This window comes from Salvelinus namaycush, chromosome 29 (genome assembly GCF_016432855.1).
Source record: "Salvelinus namaycush isolate Seneca chromosome 29, SaNama_1.0, whole genome shotgun sequence".
In the NCBI taxonomy this organism is placed as follows: domain Eukaryota; kingdom Metazoa; phylum Chordata; class Actinopteri; order Salmoniformes; family Salmonidae; genus Salvelinus; species Salvelinus namaycush.
Genome location: NC_052335.1, coordinates 30650890 through 30670735, shown reverse-complemented (window position 1 = coordinate 30670735; position 19846 = coordinate 30650890).

The window sequence follows — 19846 nt, the reverse complement described above, 5'->3', positions numbered from 1 at the left end:
TGCTTGACGTCTGCATCTGCATTGCTTGCTCTTTTGGGCTTTTAGGCTGGGTATCTGTGAAGCACTTTGTGACAACTGCTGATGTAAAAAGGGCTTTATAAAATACGTTTGATTTCGATTTGATAGAAAGGGGTTTCAATGGAGAGAAATATATATTTTTTGACAGTGGTGGAAAAAGTACTCAATTGTCATACTTGAGTAAAAGTAAAGATAGAAAATTAGAAAATGACTCAAGTAAAAGTGAAAGTCACCCAGTAAAATACTACTTAAGTAAAAGTCTAAAAGTATTTGGTTTTAAATATACTTAAGTATCAAAGTAAATGGAATTGCTAAAATGTACTTAAGTATCAAAAGTAACAGTATAAACAATTTCAAATTCCTTATATTAAGCAAACCAGATGGCGCCATTTTAAATGTTTTATTTTTATGGACGGATAGCAAGGTGCACACTCAGACATAATTTACAAACAAAGCATTTGTGTTTAGTGAGTCTACCAGATTAGAGGCAGTAGGGATGACCAGGGATGTTCTCTTGATAAGTGTGTGAATTGGACCATTTTCCTGTCAAAATGTAACAAGTACTTTTGGGTGTCAGGGAAAATGTATGGAGTAAAAAGTATATATTTTTCTTTAGGAACGTAGTGAAGTAAAAGTAAAAGTTGGCAAAAATATAAATTGTAAAGTAAAAAAAAAAGTATTTAAAGTACTTTTACTTAAGTACTTTACACCACTGTTTTTTGGGGTTGTAACGATCCTCTTCCTGTGAATGACTGGACCAAAGCGCCGCGTGAGACGTGTTCATGATATTTTATTAAAATCAGAACACTAGAACAAAAAATAACAAAGGTGAAAACGAACAGTTCTGTAAGGAAACTAACAATACAGAAAACAACTACCCACAAAACGACCCACAAAACAACTACCCACAACTACCCATGTGGGCAAGAGCTACCTAAATATGGTTCTCAATCAGAGACAACGATAGACAGCTGTCCCTGATTGAGAACCGTACCTGGCCAAAAACAAAGAAATACAAAAACATAGAAAAAATAACATAGAATGCCCACCCTAGTCACACCTTGGCCTAACCAACATAGAGAATAAAAGCCTCTCTATGGCCAGGGCGTGACAGGGGTACAATTCTTTGACCTTTTGTTTCAGTTTTATCACTTTCAAATTTCAGGATTATGTAATAAACATACGCAACTAAGTCAACCTCATTCACCTGTGAAAAGACACGTTGCTTATTCAATATTGTTATTTCTTCAGAAGCAAACTTTCAGAACTATGTCATAAACATATGCTTCTAAATCACCTCATTGACGTGTGAAAAAACTCATTGCTTATTCTATATTCAATACCATCAAATTATTTCTTCACAAGCAAACAAGCACAAAGCATAATTCAAAGGGACTTGTCATTTACCCAATAATTGCTCATTTGCAACTGTTCACATCATTTCACAGCCTACATTCAGTACATGACATAAAAATAAACAGAGATCAGCCTTCCCCCTGCTCTGAACACTATGACTCACAATGACACCTCAGTAGCTGTAAAGGGGGCTGCAATGCCCACTCTCTATGGTAACTGTGGACACAGATGTCATGTAGGGGGATTTTCCACAAGCTCTGGCAAACATTTTCTGAACCCACTCAAAACTCCCTCATCAGCCCATCAAAATTAGTGTGACTCTGAGGACACATAGACAGTGGAGGGGTGATTGACATTTAAACAAGGAAACAGACAAACAAATGGCGAAGATGGTAAACGTGATATTTACTTGATTGATTTTATTTGTTTTAATCAACCACAGTAAATATCAAAAGGACAGAGGGGGATAATCTAACAGATAACCCCAATAATAACTGACTGTCCATCCGGCAACACTCAATATCAAATCCTTGAACAAAATGTTATCTTCCCAGCATGTGGTTCAAGGGATTACTGATAAAAGTCAATATGGCTCCATTTACACAGGCAGTCCAATTCTGATCTTTTTCCACTTATAGGTCTTTTGACCAATCAGATCAGCTTTCTACAATAATTGGGGGAAAAGATCAGAATTGGGCTGCCTATGCAAATGCAGCCTGTAAGGTTTATCAGGCTCACATTATTGCAGTACTATTGGGTGAGAACTCATCTATGATGTCTCATATTGAATGATACTGCATGTCTTAGGTGATACTGTATCAGGAACAAATTCAACCAATGTATTTTAAGTCTTTACTACAGATTTTGTGAACATCTTTAAACTAAAAATGATCAGTTTATAAAATACGTATAAACCCTTTTATAAATCATTTAACGAATAGTGTTATGAAGATTTACATGGTTTCATCCAGTGGATTAAATTATGGCATGTTCTATATTGTTGAATGAAGTAGCTGATCCATAGACTTAGATAGACAACCCATCTTTACATCTGTCCCATTATGGAGTCTGTGAGAGTACAGGCAGCGCCATTAATTAATTAAGGCTATTTCCATTTGGAAGTAGTCCATTTTCTTCTTCTACTTATTTTGAGTTGGTAAACAAACTGAAATGTTGCACTGCCACCTGGAGTGTGTTGTTTGAACAGGTATAAAGCCAAGTTTGGCGATTTACTGCCACCTGCAGTTATGGAATGTACGCTCACGAGTATCCAGTGTATGTAACAAAAAACATATATTTATTTATTTTATTCATTGGCTGATCCCTCCTTATGACCTGGATGGAATTATGTGATCATTCCTTAACCAATACGAAGTCCCACCCAGTTTACTACTTAAAAATTATGAAAGTCCTTAATGGTGCTGCCCATGCTAAAACAGGCTTTTGTGCACCAGAGTTGTCTATCTAAGTCTATGGTCTGATCGTTATTCCAGACTTTGATCAGCCCATGCAGTAGTTGATACCCAGACCACCCAGTCACAGACAGAGAGGTGGGGGAGTCCACTCCAACCACACAATATAACTTCCATCAGAGACGTCACACCGCTCACTCCCACACGTTCAACACACAACAAGCAAGCAAACACTGAGCTACAGTGAGGGGGCGGAGGGTTCTAGTTTCACTAGGGTGGGTGTCTTTGAAGTAGAACATTTTATAAATGGCCATTTGATCTTTAAAGTAACTGTCCAGTTAAAATCACCCTTTTAAAAAGTTCATATTCGGTTAACTAATACCCAAATAATGTTGTTGGTTCATCCTATACTCTTATTTTTTGGCCAAAGAATAAATTGAAGAAAAAACACTTCAAAAACCCCACCTCAAACTTGTATCTCAAACAGACCTTTTCAAAAATGCTTGATATTTCCTCAGAGGATGATGTCATCCTCCTGAGTAGAATGAGCTGGCCAATCAGCGGTGTACAGAGTATACTCACGGTGTACTCACATTAATATTTTCAATGACAGGTTCTGCCATTCTGTTATTGGGGTATGCCCACACCATTTCAACCCCCAAAAATTGCTTTTTAACATATTTCTATAAAATAACATTTGGGAAGGAAAACTATTTCACACGTATTGTAATTATGTATAGGTCATATTTCATTGAAATTTGGAAACACTGGACAGTTACTTTAAGCATATAGTCTACTGATAATGTTGAAATATGTTATGAACTGTAGTTAAGTCGTGTAGGCACTGTGTTTAGTGGTAAGGCCAAGTAGGTCAGAGATGATAAGGTAACATGGGAGAGTCCCTCTGTGATATCAATTTGAATAGCAGTCCAAAACACACACGTTGAAAGAGGGAAATAGTCAAATGACATAAGTTCCACATAGAATACAACGTGAAGTCTCATAACTATGTCCCTAATGTTATTTATTTAATGTTTATAAGAATATCACAATAACGAAGTCAGGGCTTAAACAGCCAAAGGTTTGTCTTCATAGACACTCAAAGCATAGGAATGACACAATGAATTGTGAATGTTTCTGTTTATACAGGGAAACATGTAATAAATTAGAAGATATTTTAGGTCTCTAATAAAGACGAGAAACAAAACAAAACATGAAAATTGCATGTAACATCCTCTTACTTATTCACAACTGTGGGAGGCAAGAAAAAGTCCTGAAGGTCAGAGGGAAACTGAGGGTGTTAGTGTGGGAGAGAGAGCGTGAGAGAGAGCGAGTGAGAGTGAGAGTGAGAGTGAGAGTGAGCTAGAGTGAGAGTGAGAGTGAGCGATCTAGAGTGAGAGTGAGCGAGCTAGAGTGAGAGTGAGAGTGAGCTAGAGAGAGTGAGCTAGAGAGAGAGTGAGCTAGAGAGAGAGGGAGATAGCGAGAGGGGAGATAGTGGGAGAGGGAGAGATTCAATTCTACAACCACCTAAAAGGAAGCAATTCCCAAGCCATCAAATACAGAGGTATTAACCTAGAGAATAGTCCCCTAAGCAAGCTGGTCCTGGGGCTCTGTTCACAAACACAAACAGGGCCCCAGAACAGCAACACAATTAGACCCAAATCATGAGAAAAAAAACCATTGGAAAGAATTAACTAAAAACAGAGCAAACTGGAACGCTATATGGCCCTAAACAGAGAGTACACAGTGGCAGAATACCTGACCACTGTGACTGACCCTAAAGCTTTGACTGTGTACAGACTCACTGAGCATAGCCTTGCTATTGCGAGAGGTTGCCATAGGCAGACCTGGATCTCAAGAGAAGATCTCAAGAGAAGACAGGCTATGTGCACACTGCCAACAAAATATGGTGGAAACTGAGCTGCACTTCCTAACCTTCTGTCAAATGTATGACCATACTAGAGACACATATTTCCCCCAGATTAAACAGACACACAAAGAATTAGAAAACAAATCCAATTTTGATTAATTCCCATATCTATTGGCTGAAATACCACAGTTTGCCATCACAGCAGCAAGATGTGTGACCTGTTGCCACAAGAAAAGGGCAACCAGTGAAGAACAAACACCACTGTAAATACAACCTATATTTTTGTTTATTTATTTTCCCTTTTGTACTTTAACTATTTGCACATCATTACAACACTATATAGACCTGTGACATTTGACATGTCTTTATTCTTTTGGAACTTTTGTGAGTGTATGTTTACTGTTAATTCTCTATTGTTTATTTCACTTTTGTTTATCTATTTCACTTGCTTTGGCAATATAAATATATTTTCCCCATGCCAATAAAGCCCCTTAAATTGAAATTGAATTGAATTGAGAGAGTTCTAACCTCATGTGTAATATGAAATAGGAGAACAAACTTGTGAAAACTGTCATTCAACAGTCACAAACCACACCATTTCACAGACTCCATAAATGCACTTCAACTCCTTTTTATAGATACATTATGCCCTAGTGAGAGTCATAGCAACTGGCTAGACGCCATTATGTATTTGCTTTGCGTTCTGCATACAGGCTCATCTCATACTGCCTCCCTTTAAAAGTAACCATACATGATCACTTCATTTGTTGCTGCCCCCAAAACAACTCAATGGTCAAAATTAAGAAAAAGTGGTTGAAGTGACATCATAATTACCAGTTTTGCCCACTGAGAACTATCTGATACATGCTCTGGGTATACACTGAGTGTATAAAACATGAGGAACAGCTTCCTAATATTGAGATGCCCTCAGAACAGCCTGAATTCATCGGGTCATGGACTCTACAAGGTGTCAAAAGCGCTCCACAGGGATGCTGGCCCATGTTGACTCCAATGCTTCCCACAGTTGTGTCCTGTTGGCTGGATGTCCTTTGGGTGGTGGACCATTCTTGATACACACAGGAAACTGTCAAGTGTGAAAAACCCAGCAGCGTTGCAATTCTCGACACACTCAAACCTGCTACCATACCCCGTTCAAAGGCACTTAGATCTTTTGTCTTGCCCATTCACCCTCTGAATGGCACACACACACAATACATGTCTAAATTGTCTCTAGGCTTGAAAACCTTAACCTGTTTCCTCCCCTTCATCTACACTGATTGAAGTGGATTTAACAAGCGACATCAATAAAGGATCATAGCTTTCACCTGGATTCACCTGGTCAGTCTATGTCATGGAAAGAGCAGGTGTTCCTAATGTTTTGTACAGAGTGTACATTACAAGGCCTCTCAATGAAATGCTGTGCAAAGCCCTGTGGTAACATACCATGTGCCTTCCCTTTTCGTCTATAACCCAATCTGTCTAAATAAAGCATTAAAATACTGTCTTTGTACTTTAATAAAAATATAAAATAATAAAACCGTTATGAAAAGCTTATCTAGCATTGATCCAAGGGTAGCGTAGGCCCTGAGTGTTGGAATGACTGACCTTCTACTTTGAAATAAAGGCTTTACTGTAACACCCCCCACAAACTATAACCTCCTACTTTGAAAGTGTAACATGTTCGCTGGGAGTCGGGAAGCAAGTCCAGGGAGTGTATTTAATAAATAAATGAACATAGAACAAGAGACACAGGTAGTGTACAGACCTGAACACTGGAACAGAAACAATAACGCCTGGGGAAAGAACCAAAGGGAGTGACATCAGGCAGGTGATGGAGTCCAGGTGAGTTTGATGAGTGGCTGGTACGCGTAACGATGGGGATAGGTGTGCATAATAATGAGCAGCCTGGTGACCTCGAGCGCTGGAGAGGGAGTATATGTGACAGAAATTAAGGCTTTACTGTAATACCCCTACAAACCAAACTATGACATTTCATGAAAATATTATGAAGAAAGAATGACAAAATGATTTGAAATGTTCATGAGGCAAAATGTTCATGAGGCAAGATGTTCATGAGGCAAAGTGTTCATGAGGCAAAATGTTCATGAGGCAAAATGTTCATGAGACAAAGTTGAAAACGGGCCCTCAGTTATGTCCAAGACTGATCTGTGTCTTGATGAATGGGTACACGTGGGATGGAAGGCTGATCACACACACAGGCACGCACGGTTCCGCCATGGTTTTGACCCCCCACTCTCTCTGCCCTCTCTACCCTAGGGAGGAGACTCAGTGCTTTGTGTCGGTGGAGCAGTGCCCCTTCGTCCTTGGTCTCAGCAGTGAGAATGCAGAGCTGGTCTTGGATGCCTGTGTTCAGATCACAGAGGGAATGAAGACCAGAGAGAGACAACTCTTCCTCTTCAGCGACATGATCGTCATCTCTAAGCTGAAGTAAGATATAGAACATCATATGCACTCACACACCGACACAGATACACTCACACACCGACACAGATACACTCACACACACCGACACAGATACACTCACACACACCGACACAGATACACTCACACACCGACACAGATACACTCACACACACCGACACAGATACACTCACACACACCGACACAGATACACTCACACACACCGACACAGATACACTCACACACCGACACAGATACACTCACACTCACACACACCGACACAGATACACTCACACACACCGACACAGATACACTCACACACCGACACAGATACACTCACACACACCGACACAGATACACTCACACACACACACACCGACACAGATACACACACACACACCGACACAGATACACTCACACACCGACACAGATACACTCACACACCGACACAGATACACTCACACACACCGACACAGATACACTCACACACACCGACACAGATACACTCACACACACCGACACAGATACACTCACACACACCGACACAGATACACTCACACTCACACACACCGACACAGATACACTCACACACACCGACACAGATACACTCAAACCGACACACCGACACAGATACATGTAACAGTATAACTTTAAACCATCCCCTCGCCCCGACACGGGCGCGAACCAGGGACCCTCTGCACACATCAACAACAGTCACCCACGAAGCATCGTTACCCATCGCTCCACAAAAGCCGTGGCCCTTGCAGAGCAAGGGGCAACACTACATCTAGGTTTCAGAGCAAGTGACGTAACTGATTGAAACGCTACTAGCGCGTACCCACTAACTAGCTAGCCATTTCACATCCGTTACACTCACCCCCCTTTCAACCTCCTCCTTTTCCGCAGCAACCAGTGATCCGGGTCAACAGCATCAATGTAACAGTATAACTTTAAACCATCCCCTCGCCCCGACACGGGCGCGAACCAGGGACCTTCTGCACACATCAACAACGGTCGCCCACGAAGCATCGTTACCCATCGCTCCACAAAGGCCGCGGCCCTTGCAGAGCAAGGGGCAACACTACATCTAGGTTTCAGAGCAAGTGACGTAACTGATTGAAACGCTACTAGCGCGTACCCGCTAACTAGCTAGCCATTTCACATCCGTCACATACACACACTAATACGTACACATACAGTCCACAGAGCAGCACACAGACACACACCACATACTATAGATTGTCTTATTCTTTTAGTTTTCTCTTTAAAGTTTTGTCTTCAGAGAACAGAACTAATTAACTGCCCAATAACACTCTGTCAATATAGAAATTGTGCTCATTCTTGTTGATACAGCACTTCTTCTCTTGTCGGTAAACTTTCCAAATGTTGACAAAACAAAATGTGCTAGACAAGGTGGGATCTTTATGCGTAGATCAAATTAATTATGCGAGAAATGTCATTGGAAAGCTTTTATGTGCAAATATTAATATAATAACCATCATATTGAAGTAAACTTGGAGTCACGTGATGACGTGGTGTGTGGTCCTCCCACTACGAGTTGTCAGGAAAGCATGCAGTTTATTAGGCTACAGATGAAATAAGTTATGATGAACTTCACAGGGTGGTGAAAGTGCACGGTGATGAACTTCACAGGGTGGTGAAAGTGCACGGTGATGAGCTTCACAGGGTGGTGAAAGTGCACGGTGATGAACTTCACAGGGTGGTGAAAGTGCACGGTGATGAACTTCACAGGGTGGTGAAAGTGCACGGTGATGAACTTGATGCTCCTTTCCAATAAATATCCAGGGTCTTATTCTGGTGACATGATGATCGATGCTTGGCTGCTGTTTGACAACTAAAAATAATCTTGCTGTTCTGTCTATAATAGTCTCATCATGTAGGCTATACCAGCACTGTATCTGTGAGCTGTTAGCTAGAGCCAACGTGCCAAGACCAGAGTGGGCACACTTACTATATACAGTTTTTTTGTGAGAAAACCATCAGAGTTAAACGTGATGGAAACCCAGTTAACTTGTATTTTTTATTCGGTACATCAGAATTTAACTGGACAAAATGTATTTTTATGTGCACTATTTCTTCACGCATGCTGTAACTTCTGAGTCCAACTCACACCCCCAAACACTTAGATCCCGGAACGCAGCCCACTTTCCAACTCACTCTCCAGATCCCAATCACCGGAATTCTAATCAGCTGTTCACACACCTGCATGTCATCATCCCACACTATTTAGTTCAGGTCCTTGCACCCCATCACTGTGAGGTATTGTTTGTTTTGAGACACACTTTTTTGGAGCGGTGGTTTCCCCCCATCCTTCTCTCCTCCCGTGTATGATAGTTTTTGCCTGCCTCACCCACGACGCCTTTTGCCTATTCCCTGCCTGTACTGTTGCCATTTTTGGACCTACCGTGTATGACCTTCTGCCTGCCCCTGGACCCAGTTACCTGCCTCCTCCTATGGTCCCTTTTATTAAACACCTGCTGCGCTTGAAACCAGCTCTCTGTCTCCCTCGTGTTCATTATACCCGCAACAAGGAAACATCTCTTGTAGGAAAATGCACATATTGTTTTTATGCGGATTTTAGCATATTCGCATGAAAATCTGCCGCAAATTGGATGAAAACATACATAGTGATTTGTATTTTCCTTCACATTTAGAGGCAACGGCAGAAACTGTCTGTGTGTGCTTTGTCTACCACTTTGTGTGGCGTTTAGTGATGATTCTAATGTAATGGTCGATGGAAAGGCTTTCCCAAAAACCTTCTCAATTACATTTTTGAATACAAAGTAGCCTATACCTAAAGTATCTGGCGGAATTATATCACGAATAACTGCAAAAAAATTGGGAAAAACTGAAACCTGGAATAACAGTATTTTGGGAAAAAAACAAAACTGAATCAGGCAAAAAATGAGTCCTGAGTCTGAAAGGTGAAGTTATTGTAACAGCATAGCAGGAAGGTTTACGGTAGGGGAGTCTGAAAGGTGAAGTTATTGTAACAGCATAGCAGGAGGGTTTACGGTAGGGGAGTCTGAAAGGTGAAGTTGGTGTAACAGTGCAGCAGGACGGTTTACAGTAGGGGAGTCTGAAAGGTGAAGTTAGTGTAACAGTGTAGCAGGACGGTTTACAGTAGGGGAGTCTGAAAGGTGAAGTTAGTGTAACAGTGCAGCAGGAGGGTTTACAGTAGGGGAATCTGAAAGGTGAAGTTGGTGTAACAGCGCAGCAGGAGGGTATATGGTCGGGGAGTCCGGGGAATTCTCTTTCCTAACAGCTTCTCTATTATAGTAAACAGTAAAGTCATCGTTGGCTGTCTAAATACAAAGCAGAAAGCAGGGTGATTTCCTCTAAGAGTGATATTAGCCCAAACAGGAAATGGATATGACTGGAGGAACTTTCATTTTCTCTTCATCTGTCTTCTCCTTTTTCAATGTGATATAAATATCTAAGATAATGTGAAAAACTGAAACCTGGAATAACAGTATTTTGGGAAAAAAACTAAACTGAATCAGGCAAAAAATGAGTCCTGAGTCTGAAAGGTGAAGTTATTGTAACAGCATAGCAGGAAGATTTACAGTAGGGTAGTCTGAAAGGTGAAGTTATTGTAACAGCATAGCAGGAAGGTTTACGGTAGGGGAGTCTGAAAGGTGAAGTTATTGTAACAGCATAGCAGGAAGGTTTACGGAGGGGAGTCTGAAAGGTGAAGTTATTGTAACAGCATAGCAGGAGGGTTTACAGTAGGGGAGTCTGAAAGGTGAAGTTGGTGTAACAGTGCAGCAGGAGGGTTTACAGTAGGGGAGTCTGAAAGGTGAAGTTAGTGTAACAGTGCAGCAGGAGGGTTTACAGTAGGGGAGTCTGAAAGGTGAAGTTGGTGTAACAGTGCAGCAGGAGGGTTTACAGTATGGGAGTCTGAAAGGTGAAGTTGGTGTAACAGTGCAGCAGGAGGGTTTACAGTAGGGGAATCTGAAAGGTGAAGTTAGTGTAACAGTGTAGCAGGAGGGTTTACAGTAGGGGAGTCTGAAAGGTGAAGTTGGTGTAACAGTGCAGCAGGAGGGTTTACAGTAGGGGAATCTGAAAGGTGAAGTTGGTGTAACAGTGCAGCAGGAGGGTATATGGTCGGGGAGTCCGGGGAATTCTCTTTCCTAACAGCTTCTCTATTATAGTAAACAGTAAAGTCATCGTTGGCTGTCTAAATACAAAGCAGAAAGCAGGGTGATTTCCTCTAAGAGTGATATTAGCCCAAACAGGAAATGGATATGACTGGAGGAACTTTCATTTTCTCTTCATCTGTCTTCTCCTTTTTCAATGTGATATAAATATCTAAGATAATGTTTGACATCTCTACCTCTGATGTTTTACCCCACTACATTTAAAGAAAAATAGACAGTGCACATTTAAGTTAGAGTTTCTCTTATAAGATATTGACAGTAGTAAGCTCGTAGGTTAAACAATACAGTATGAAAGTAGATGAGTGTAATCTAAATTTAGATTCAGTTAATGTAAAACTTGATGCTAACCAAGATAAAATATTCAGAATGTTCTCTGTTTCAACGAAAAAAGTGAAGGCATTTTTCGGGTCTCAAGTGGGAGTTGAATCAATCGCTCTGGTCCATTGTGTAGGCAGGTCTTCATGTCACTCTACTGTACTTTGCTACCCTCTTTTCCAGCAGAGGCACCACGAGAGGCTCAGTACATTTGTGACTAATGCAGATGTCTTCTTCTGAATACAGTGCCTTCAGAAAGTATTCTGTTACAGCCAGGAATTTAAAATGTATTAAATTGAGATTTTGTGTCACTGATCTACAAACAATAACCCATAATGTCAATGTGGAATTATGTTTTTAGAAAGTGTTACTAGTTAATTAAAATTAAAAGCTGAAATGTCTTCAGTCAAGTATTCAAACCCTTTGTTATGGCAAGCCTAAATAAGTTCAGGAGTAAAAATGTGCTTAAAAAGTCACATAGTAAGTTGCATGGAACTCACTCTGTGTGCAATAATAGCATTGAACATTCTTTTTGAATGACTAGCTCAGCTCTGTACCCCACACATACAATTATCTGTAAGGGCCCTCAGTCGAGCAGTGAATTTCCATGTCACGTTCGTCGTTGGAATGAGGAGACCAAGGTGCAGCGTGGTAGGCGAACATCTTTCTTTTATTCAAATGAACACCGAAAAAACAACAAAATACAACACGAACATAAAGTTCTGCAGGCTACACAGCAACTATACAAAATCAAGATCCCACAAACTAAAGGTGGAAAAAAGTCTGCCTAAGTATGATCCCCAATCAGAGACAACGATAGACAGCTGCCTCTGATTTGGAACCATACCAGGCCAAACAAAGAAATAGGAAAACTAGATTGCCCACCCTAGTCACAACCTGACCTAACCAAAATAGAGAATTAAAAGGATCTCTAAGGTCAGGGCGTGACAATCCAACAGATTCAACCGCAAAGACCATGGAGGTTTTCCAATGCCTTACAAAGAAGGGCTCTGATTGGTAGAAAAAAAATACATTTAAAAAACTGACATTGAATGTTGTGTCAATACACCCAGTCACTACAAAGATATAGGCGTCTCTCCTAACTCAGTTGCTGGAGAGGAAGGAAACTGCTCAGGGATTTCACCATGAGGCCAATGGTGACTTTAAAACAGTTAAAGAGTTTAATGGCTGTGATAGGAGAAAACAGAGGATGGATCAACAACATTGTAGTTACTCCACAATACTTATCTAAATGACAAAGTGAAAGCAAGAAGCCAGTTCAGAATAAAAATATTCCAAAACATGCATCCTGTTTGCAATAAGGAACTAAAGTAAAACTGCAAAAAATGTGGCAAAGAAATTACATTTATGGAGGTGTATAGTAGCAGAGTCTGAAAGGTGAAGTTAGTGTAGCAGCATAGCAGGACGGTTTACAGTAGGGGAGTCTGAAAGGTGAAGTTAGTGTAACAGCGTAGCAGGACGGTTTACAGTAGGGGAGTCTGAAAGGTGAAGTTAGTGTAACAGCTCTGCAGGAGGGTTTACAGTAGGGGAGTCTGAAAGGTGAGGTCAGTGTAACAGTGTAGCAGGACGGTTTACAGTAGGGGAGTCTGAAAGGTGAAGTTAGTGTAACAGCGTAGCAGGACGGTTTACAGTAGGGGAGTCTGAAAGGTGAAGTTAGTGTAACAGCGTAGCAGGACGGTTTACAGTAGGGGAGTCTGAAAGGTGAAGTTAGTGTAACAGCGTAGCAGGACGGTTTACAGTAGGGGAGTCTGAAAGGTGAAGTTATTGTAACAGTGTAGCAGGACGGTTTACAGTAGGGGAGTCTGAAAGGTAAAGTTAGTGTAACAGCGTAGCAGGACGGTTTACAGTAGGGGAATCTGAAAGGTGAAGTTAGTGTAACAGTGTAGCAGGAGGGTTTACAGTAGGGGAGTCTGAAAGGTGAAGTTATTGTAACAGTGTAGCAGGAGGGTTTACAGTATGGGAGTCTGAAAGGTGAAGTTAGTGTAACAGCGTAGCAGGACGGTTTACAGTAGGGGAATCTGAAAGGTGAAGTTATTGTAACAGTGTAGCAGGAGGGTTTACAGTAGGGGAGTCTGAAAGGTGAAGTTAGTGTAACAGTGTAGCAGGAGGGTTTACAGTAGGGGAGTCTGAAAGGTGAAGTTAGTGTAACAGTGTAGCAGGAGGGTTTACAGTAGGGGAGTCTGAAAGGTGAAGGTAGTGTAACAGCGTAGCAGGACGGTTTACAGTAGGGGAGTCTGAAAGGTGAAGTTATTGTAACAGCGTAGCGGGACGGTTTACAGTAGGGGAATCTGAAAGGTGAAGTTATTGTAACAGCGTAGCAGGACGGTTTACAGTAGGGGAGTCTGAAAGGTGAAGTTAGTGTAACAGCGTAGCAGGACGGTTTACAGTAGGGGAGTCTGAAAGGTGAAGTTAGTGTAACAGCGTAGCAGGACGGTTTACAGTAGGGGAGTCTGAAAGGTGAAGTTAGTGTAACAGCGTAGCAGGACGGTTTACAGTAGGGGAGTCTGAAAGGTGAAGTTAGTGTAACAGTATAGCAGGAGGGTTTACAGTAGGGGAGTCTGAAAGGTGAAGTTAGTGTAACAGCGTAGCAGGACGGTTTACAGTAGGGGAATCTGAAAGGTGAAGTTATTGTAACAGTGTAGCAGGAGGGTTTACAGTAGGGGAGTCTGAAAGGTGAAGTTAGTGTAACAGTGTTGCAGGAGGGTTTACAGTAGGGGAGTCTGAAAGGTGAAGTTAGTGTAACAGTGTAGCAGGAGGGTTTACAGTAGGGGAGTCTGAAAGGTGAAGTTAGTGTAACAGCGTAGCAGGACGGTTTACAGTAGGGGAGTCTGAAAGGTGAAGTTAGTGTAACAGCTCTGCAGGAGGGTTTACAGTAGGGGAGTCTGAAAGGTGAGGTCAGTGTAACAGTGTAGCAGGACGGTTTACAGTAGGGGAGTCTGAAAGGTGAAGTTAGTGTAACAGCGTAGCAGGACGGTTTACAGTAGGTGAGTCTGAAAGGTGAAGTTAGTGTAACAGCGTAGCAGGACGGTTTACAGTAGGGGAGTCTGAAAGGTGAAGTTATTGTAACAGCGTAGCAGGACGGTTTACAGTAGGGGAGTCTGAAAGGTAAAGTTAGTGTAACAGCGTAGCAGGACGGTTTACAGTAGGTGAGTCTGAAAGGTGAAGTTAGTGTAACAGCGTAGCAGGACGGTTTACAGTAGGGGAGTCTGAAAGGTGAAGTTATTGTAACAGCGTAGCAGGACGGTTTACAGTAGGGGAGTCTGAAAGGTAAAGTTAGTGTAACAGCGTAGCAGGACGGTTTACAGTAGGGGAGTCTGAAAGGTGAAGTTAGTGTAACAGTGTAGCAGGAGGGTTTACAGTAGGGGAGTCTGAAAGGTGAAGTTAGTGTAACAGTGTAGCAGGAGGGTTTACAGTAGGGGAGTCTGAAAGGTGAAGTTAGTGTAACAGCGTAGCAGGACGGTTTACAGTAGGGGAATCTGAAAGGTGAAGTTATTGTAACAGTGTAGCAGGAGGGTTTACAGTAGGGGAGTCTGAAAGGTGAAGTTAGTGTAACAGTGTAGCAGGAGGGTTTACAGTAGGGGAGTCTGAAAGGTGAAGTTAGTGTAACAGTGTAGCAGGAGGGTTTACAGTAGGGGAGTCTGAAAGGTGAAGGTAGTGTAACAGCGTAGCAGGACGGTTTACAGTAGGGGAGTCTGAAAGGTGAAGTTATTGTAACAGCGTAGCGGGACGGTTTACAGTAGGGGAATCTGAAAGGTGAAGTTATTGTAACAGCGTAGCAGGACGGTTTACAGTAGGGGAGTCTGAAAGGTGAAGTTAGTGTAACAGCGTAGCAGGACGGTTTACAGTAGGGGAGTCTGAAAGGTGAAGTTAGTGTAACAGCGTAGCAGGACGGTTTACAGTAGGGGAGTCTGAAAGGTGAAGTTAGTGTAACAGCGTAGCAGGACGGTTTACAGTAGGGGAGTCTGAAAGGTGAAGTTAGTGTAACAGTGTAGCAGGAGGGTTTACAGTAGGGGAGTCTGAAAGGTGAAGTTAGTGTAACAGCGTAGCAGGACGGTTTACAGTAGGGGAGTCTGAAAGGTGAAGTTAGTGTAACAGTGTAGCAGGAGGGTTTACAGTAGGGGAGTCTGAAAGGTGTAGTTAGTGTAACAGCGTAGCAGGACGGTTTACAGTAGGGGAGTCTGAAAGGTGAAGTTATTGTAACAGCGTAGCAGGACGGTTTACAGTAGGGGAATCTGAAAGGTGAAGTTATTGTAACAGCGTAGCAGGACGGTTTACAGTAGGGGAATCTGAAAGGTGAAGTTATTGTAACAGCGTAGCAGGACGGTTTACAGTAGGGGAGTCTGAAAGGTGAAGTTAGTGTAACAGCGTAGCAGGACGGTTTACAGTAGGGGAGTCTGAAAGGTGAAGTTATTGTAACAGCGTAGCAGGACGGTTTACAGTAGGGGAGTCTGAAAGGTGAAGTTAGTGTAACAGCACAGAAATATTCTAAAACATACATCTTGTTTGCAACAAGGCACTGAAGTAAAACTGCAAACAATGTGGCAAAGCAATGAACTTTATGTCCTGAAATTTGAAGAAAACATTAAGTATGCGTGCCCTATACAGGGTCAATTCCAATACCATATGTACAATGTGCAGGGATACTGGAGTGATAGAGGTAGATATGTATAGGAGTAAAGTGACTAGGAATCGGGATATAAGATAAACATAGCAGCAGCTTGTATGTAAGTGGGTGTGCGTGGAGTCAGTATAAATGTATGTGCGTGTTAGGTGTGAGTGAGCAGATGATGGAGTGAGTGTGAGTGTGTAGGGCCCTGTGAGTGTGTAGGGCCCTGTGAGTGTGTAGGACCCTGTGAGTGTGTAGGGCCCTGTGAGTGTGTAGGGCCCTGTGAGTGTGTAGGACCCTGTGAGTGTGTAGGGCCCTGTGAGTGTGAAAAAATAAAAGGTCAATAAGGATACAAGGTTAACTCGGATAGTCCGTATAGCTATTAAGTCAGCTATTTAGCAGTCTTATTGCTTGGTGATAGAAGCTGTTCAAGAGCCTGTTGGTGCCAGACTTGATGCACCGGTACCACTTGCCGTTCGGAAGCAGAGAGAAGTCTTTAACAATTTTCCGGGCCTTCCTTTCACACCGTCTGATATAGAGGTCCTGGATGGCAGGGAGCTTGGCCCTAGTGATGTACTGGGCTATCCGCACCACCCTCTCTAGCGCCATGCGATTGAGGGCGGTTCTATTGCCATACCAGGCAGTGATGCAGCCAGTCAAAATGCTCTCAATAGTACAGTTGTAGAACTTTTTTAAGATTTGAGGGCCCATGCCTAACTTTTTCAACCTCTTGAGGGGGAAGAGGCGCTGTCGAGCCTTCGGCTGTGCGTGTGTTAGGACCATTTTAAGTCTTTAGTGATTTTGACACTGAGGAACTTGAAGCTGTCTACCTTCTCCGCTGCGTCCTGTCAATGTAGATGGAGGTGTGCTCGTCCCCCTGTTTCATCTAGTCCACGATCAGCTCCTTGGTCTTACTGAAGTTGAGGGAGAGGTTGTTGTTCCGGCATCACACTCCAGGTCACTGACCTCCTCCCTGACCTCTAATGTTCCTGAGTGGCTACTTACAGTTTTGACTTAAATCAGCTTGAAAATCTATGGCAAGACCTGAAAATGGCTGTCTAGCAATTATTAACAACCAACTTGACAGAGCTTGAAGAATTTTAAAAATAACCATGTGCAAATATTGTAAAATCCAGGTGTGGAAAGCTCTTAGAGACTTACCCAGAAAGACTCACAGCTGTAATCGCTTCCAAAGGTGATTCTAACATGTATTTACTCAGGGGTGTGAATACTTATGTAAATGAGATTTTTCTGCATTTCATTTTCAATACATTTTTCAAAAATTTATAAAAACACATTTTCACTTTGTCATTATGAGGTATTGTGTGTAGATTTCCTCACTAACCAGTATAATTATGCAACCTCAATTTCCTTCCTCTCTTCCTCCCATCTCTCTCCCACCTTCCATCGATTCTGCTTCCCAAATGGCACCTTTTTCTCTCTATAGTGCACTACAGTACTTTGACCAGAGCTAAGCTCATAGGGAGGAACTAGGGTGCCATTTTGGATGCGGCCATTTTCCATTCTATTTCCGTTGCCTGAATGGACCCTGATTACTGGAACACTTTGATTTTAGGCTCTAAACGAAATCACAAAATGTTCCCTCGACCAGTCTTACAGTAAATGCGTGGGTCTGTGGATCCACACGTGACAAGGTGACAATTTTAATGTCGTAGCAAATAAAAAATGGTGACCTAGGCCATGAGAGCGTGCCTTCCTCCTCACGAGCAGACAGACAGACAGACAGACAGACAGACAGACAGACAGACTGTCATCGCCATGGCAGCTCTGGACTGAGGGACAGCTCATGGTTGGCTGACGGCTCTGGACGCTCATGGCTAGCTGACGGCTCTGGACGCTCATGGCTAGCTGACGGCTCTGGACGCTCATGGCTGGCTGACGGCTCTGGACGCTCATGGCTGGCTGACGGCTCTGGACGCTCATGGCTGGCTGACGGCTCTGGACGCTCATGGCTGGCTGACGGCTCTGGACGCTCATGGCTCGCTGACGGCTCTGGACGCTCATGGCTCGCTGACGGCTCTGGACGCTCATGGCTAGCTGACGGCTCTGGCTGATCCGGTCTGGCGGAAGGCTCTGGCTGATCCGGTCTGGCGGAAGGCTCTGGCTGATCCGGTCTGGCGGAAGGCTCTGGCTGATCCGGTCTGGCGGAAGGCTCTGGCTGATCCGGTCTGGCGGAAGGCTCTAGCGGCTCCTGTCTGGCGGAAGGCTCTAGCGGCTCCTGTCTGGCGGACGGCTCTGTAGGCTCATGGCAGACGGGCGGCTTTGCAGGCTCATGGCAGACGGGCGGCTTTGAAGGCTCAATACAGATGGGCAGTTCAGGCGCCGCTTGACAGACGGGCAGTTCAGGCGCCGCTTGGCAGACGGGCAGTTCAGGCGCCGCTTGGCAGACGGGCAGTTCAGGCGCTGCTTGGCAGACGGGCAGTTCAGGCGCTGCTTGGCAGACGGGCAGTTCAGGCGCCGCTGGGCAGACGGCAGACTCTGACCGGCTGAGACGCACTGTAGGCCTGGTGCGTGGTACCGGAACTGGTGGTACCGGACTGGAGACACGCACCATAGGAAGAGTGCGTGGAGGAGGAACAGGGCACTGAAAACGCACTGGAAGCCTGGTGCGTGGTGTAGGCACTGGTGGTACTGGGCTGGGGCGGGGAGGTAGCGCCGGAAATACCGGACCGTGCAAGCGTACTGGCTCCCTTGAGCATTGAGCCTGCCCAACCTTACCTGGTTGAATGCTCCCCGTCGCCCGGCTATGTAGGCGAACCGGGGACACCATGCGTAAGGCTGGTGCCATGTAAGCCGGCCCAAGAAGACGTACTGGTGGCCAGATATGTAGAGCCGGCTTCATGGCACTTGGCTCAATGCTCAATCTAGCCCTACCAGTGCGGGGAGGTGGAATAACCCGCACCGGGCTATGCACACGTACAGGAGACACCGTGCGCTCTACTGCGTAACACGGTGTCTGCCCGTACTCCCGCTCTCCATGGTTAGCCTGGGAAGTGGGCGCAGGTCTCCTACCTGCCCTAGGCCCACTACCTCTTAGCCCCCCCCCAAGAAATTTTTGGGGTTTCTTCACGGGCTTCCGTGCTAGCCGAGTACCTTCATAAATGCGGTTTTGAGCTTCATTCTCCGGTTTCCAGCCACGTCTCTTTGCTGCCTCCTCATACCACCGCTCCTGGGCTCGCGCTGCTTCCATCTCCTCACGAGCGCGGCGATATTCCCCAATATGAGCCCAGTGTCCTTTTCCCTCCAATATTTCATCCCATGTCCAGGATTCCTGTGTAGCAGGCCACTGCTCGAATTCACGCCGCTTGGTTCTGGTGTGGTGGGTGGTTCTGTAACGGGCTTCCTCCTTCTCTTCATCCGAAGAGGAGTAGCAAGGATTGGACCAACGTGCAGCGGGGTGTGAATTCATACTGATTTATTAAACAAAAACGACGAAACACGAAATAACACTTAGAAATACAAAATAACAAAAACGAATGTAGACTGACCTAAACCATGACAACTTACATACAACACGAAGCACGTAGGAACAGGTACAGACTAATTACAAACGAACGAACAAACGCTACAGTCCCGTGTGGTGCGCAGACACAGACACGGACGACAACCACCCACAAACAAACAG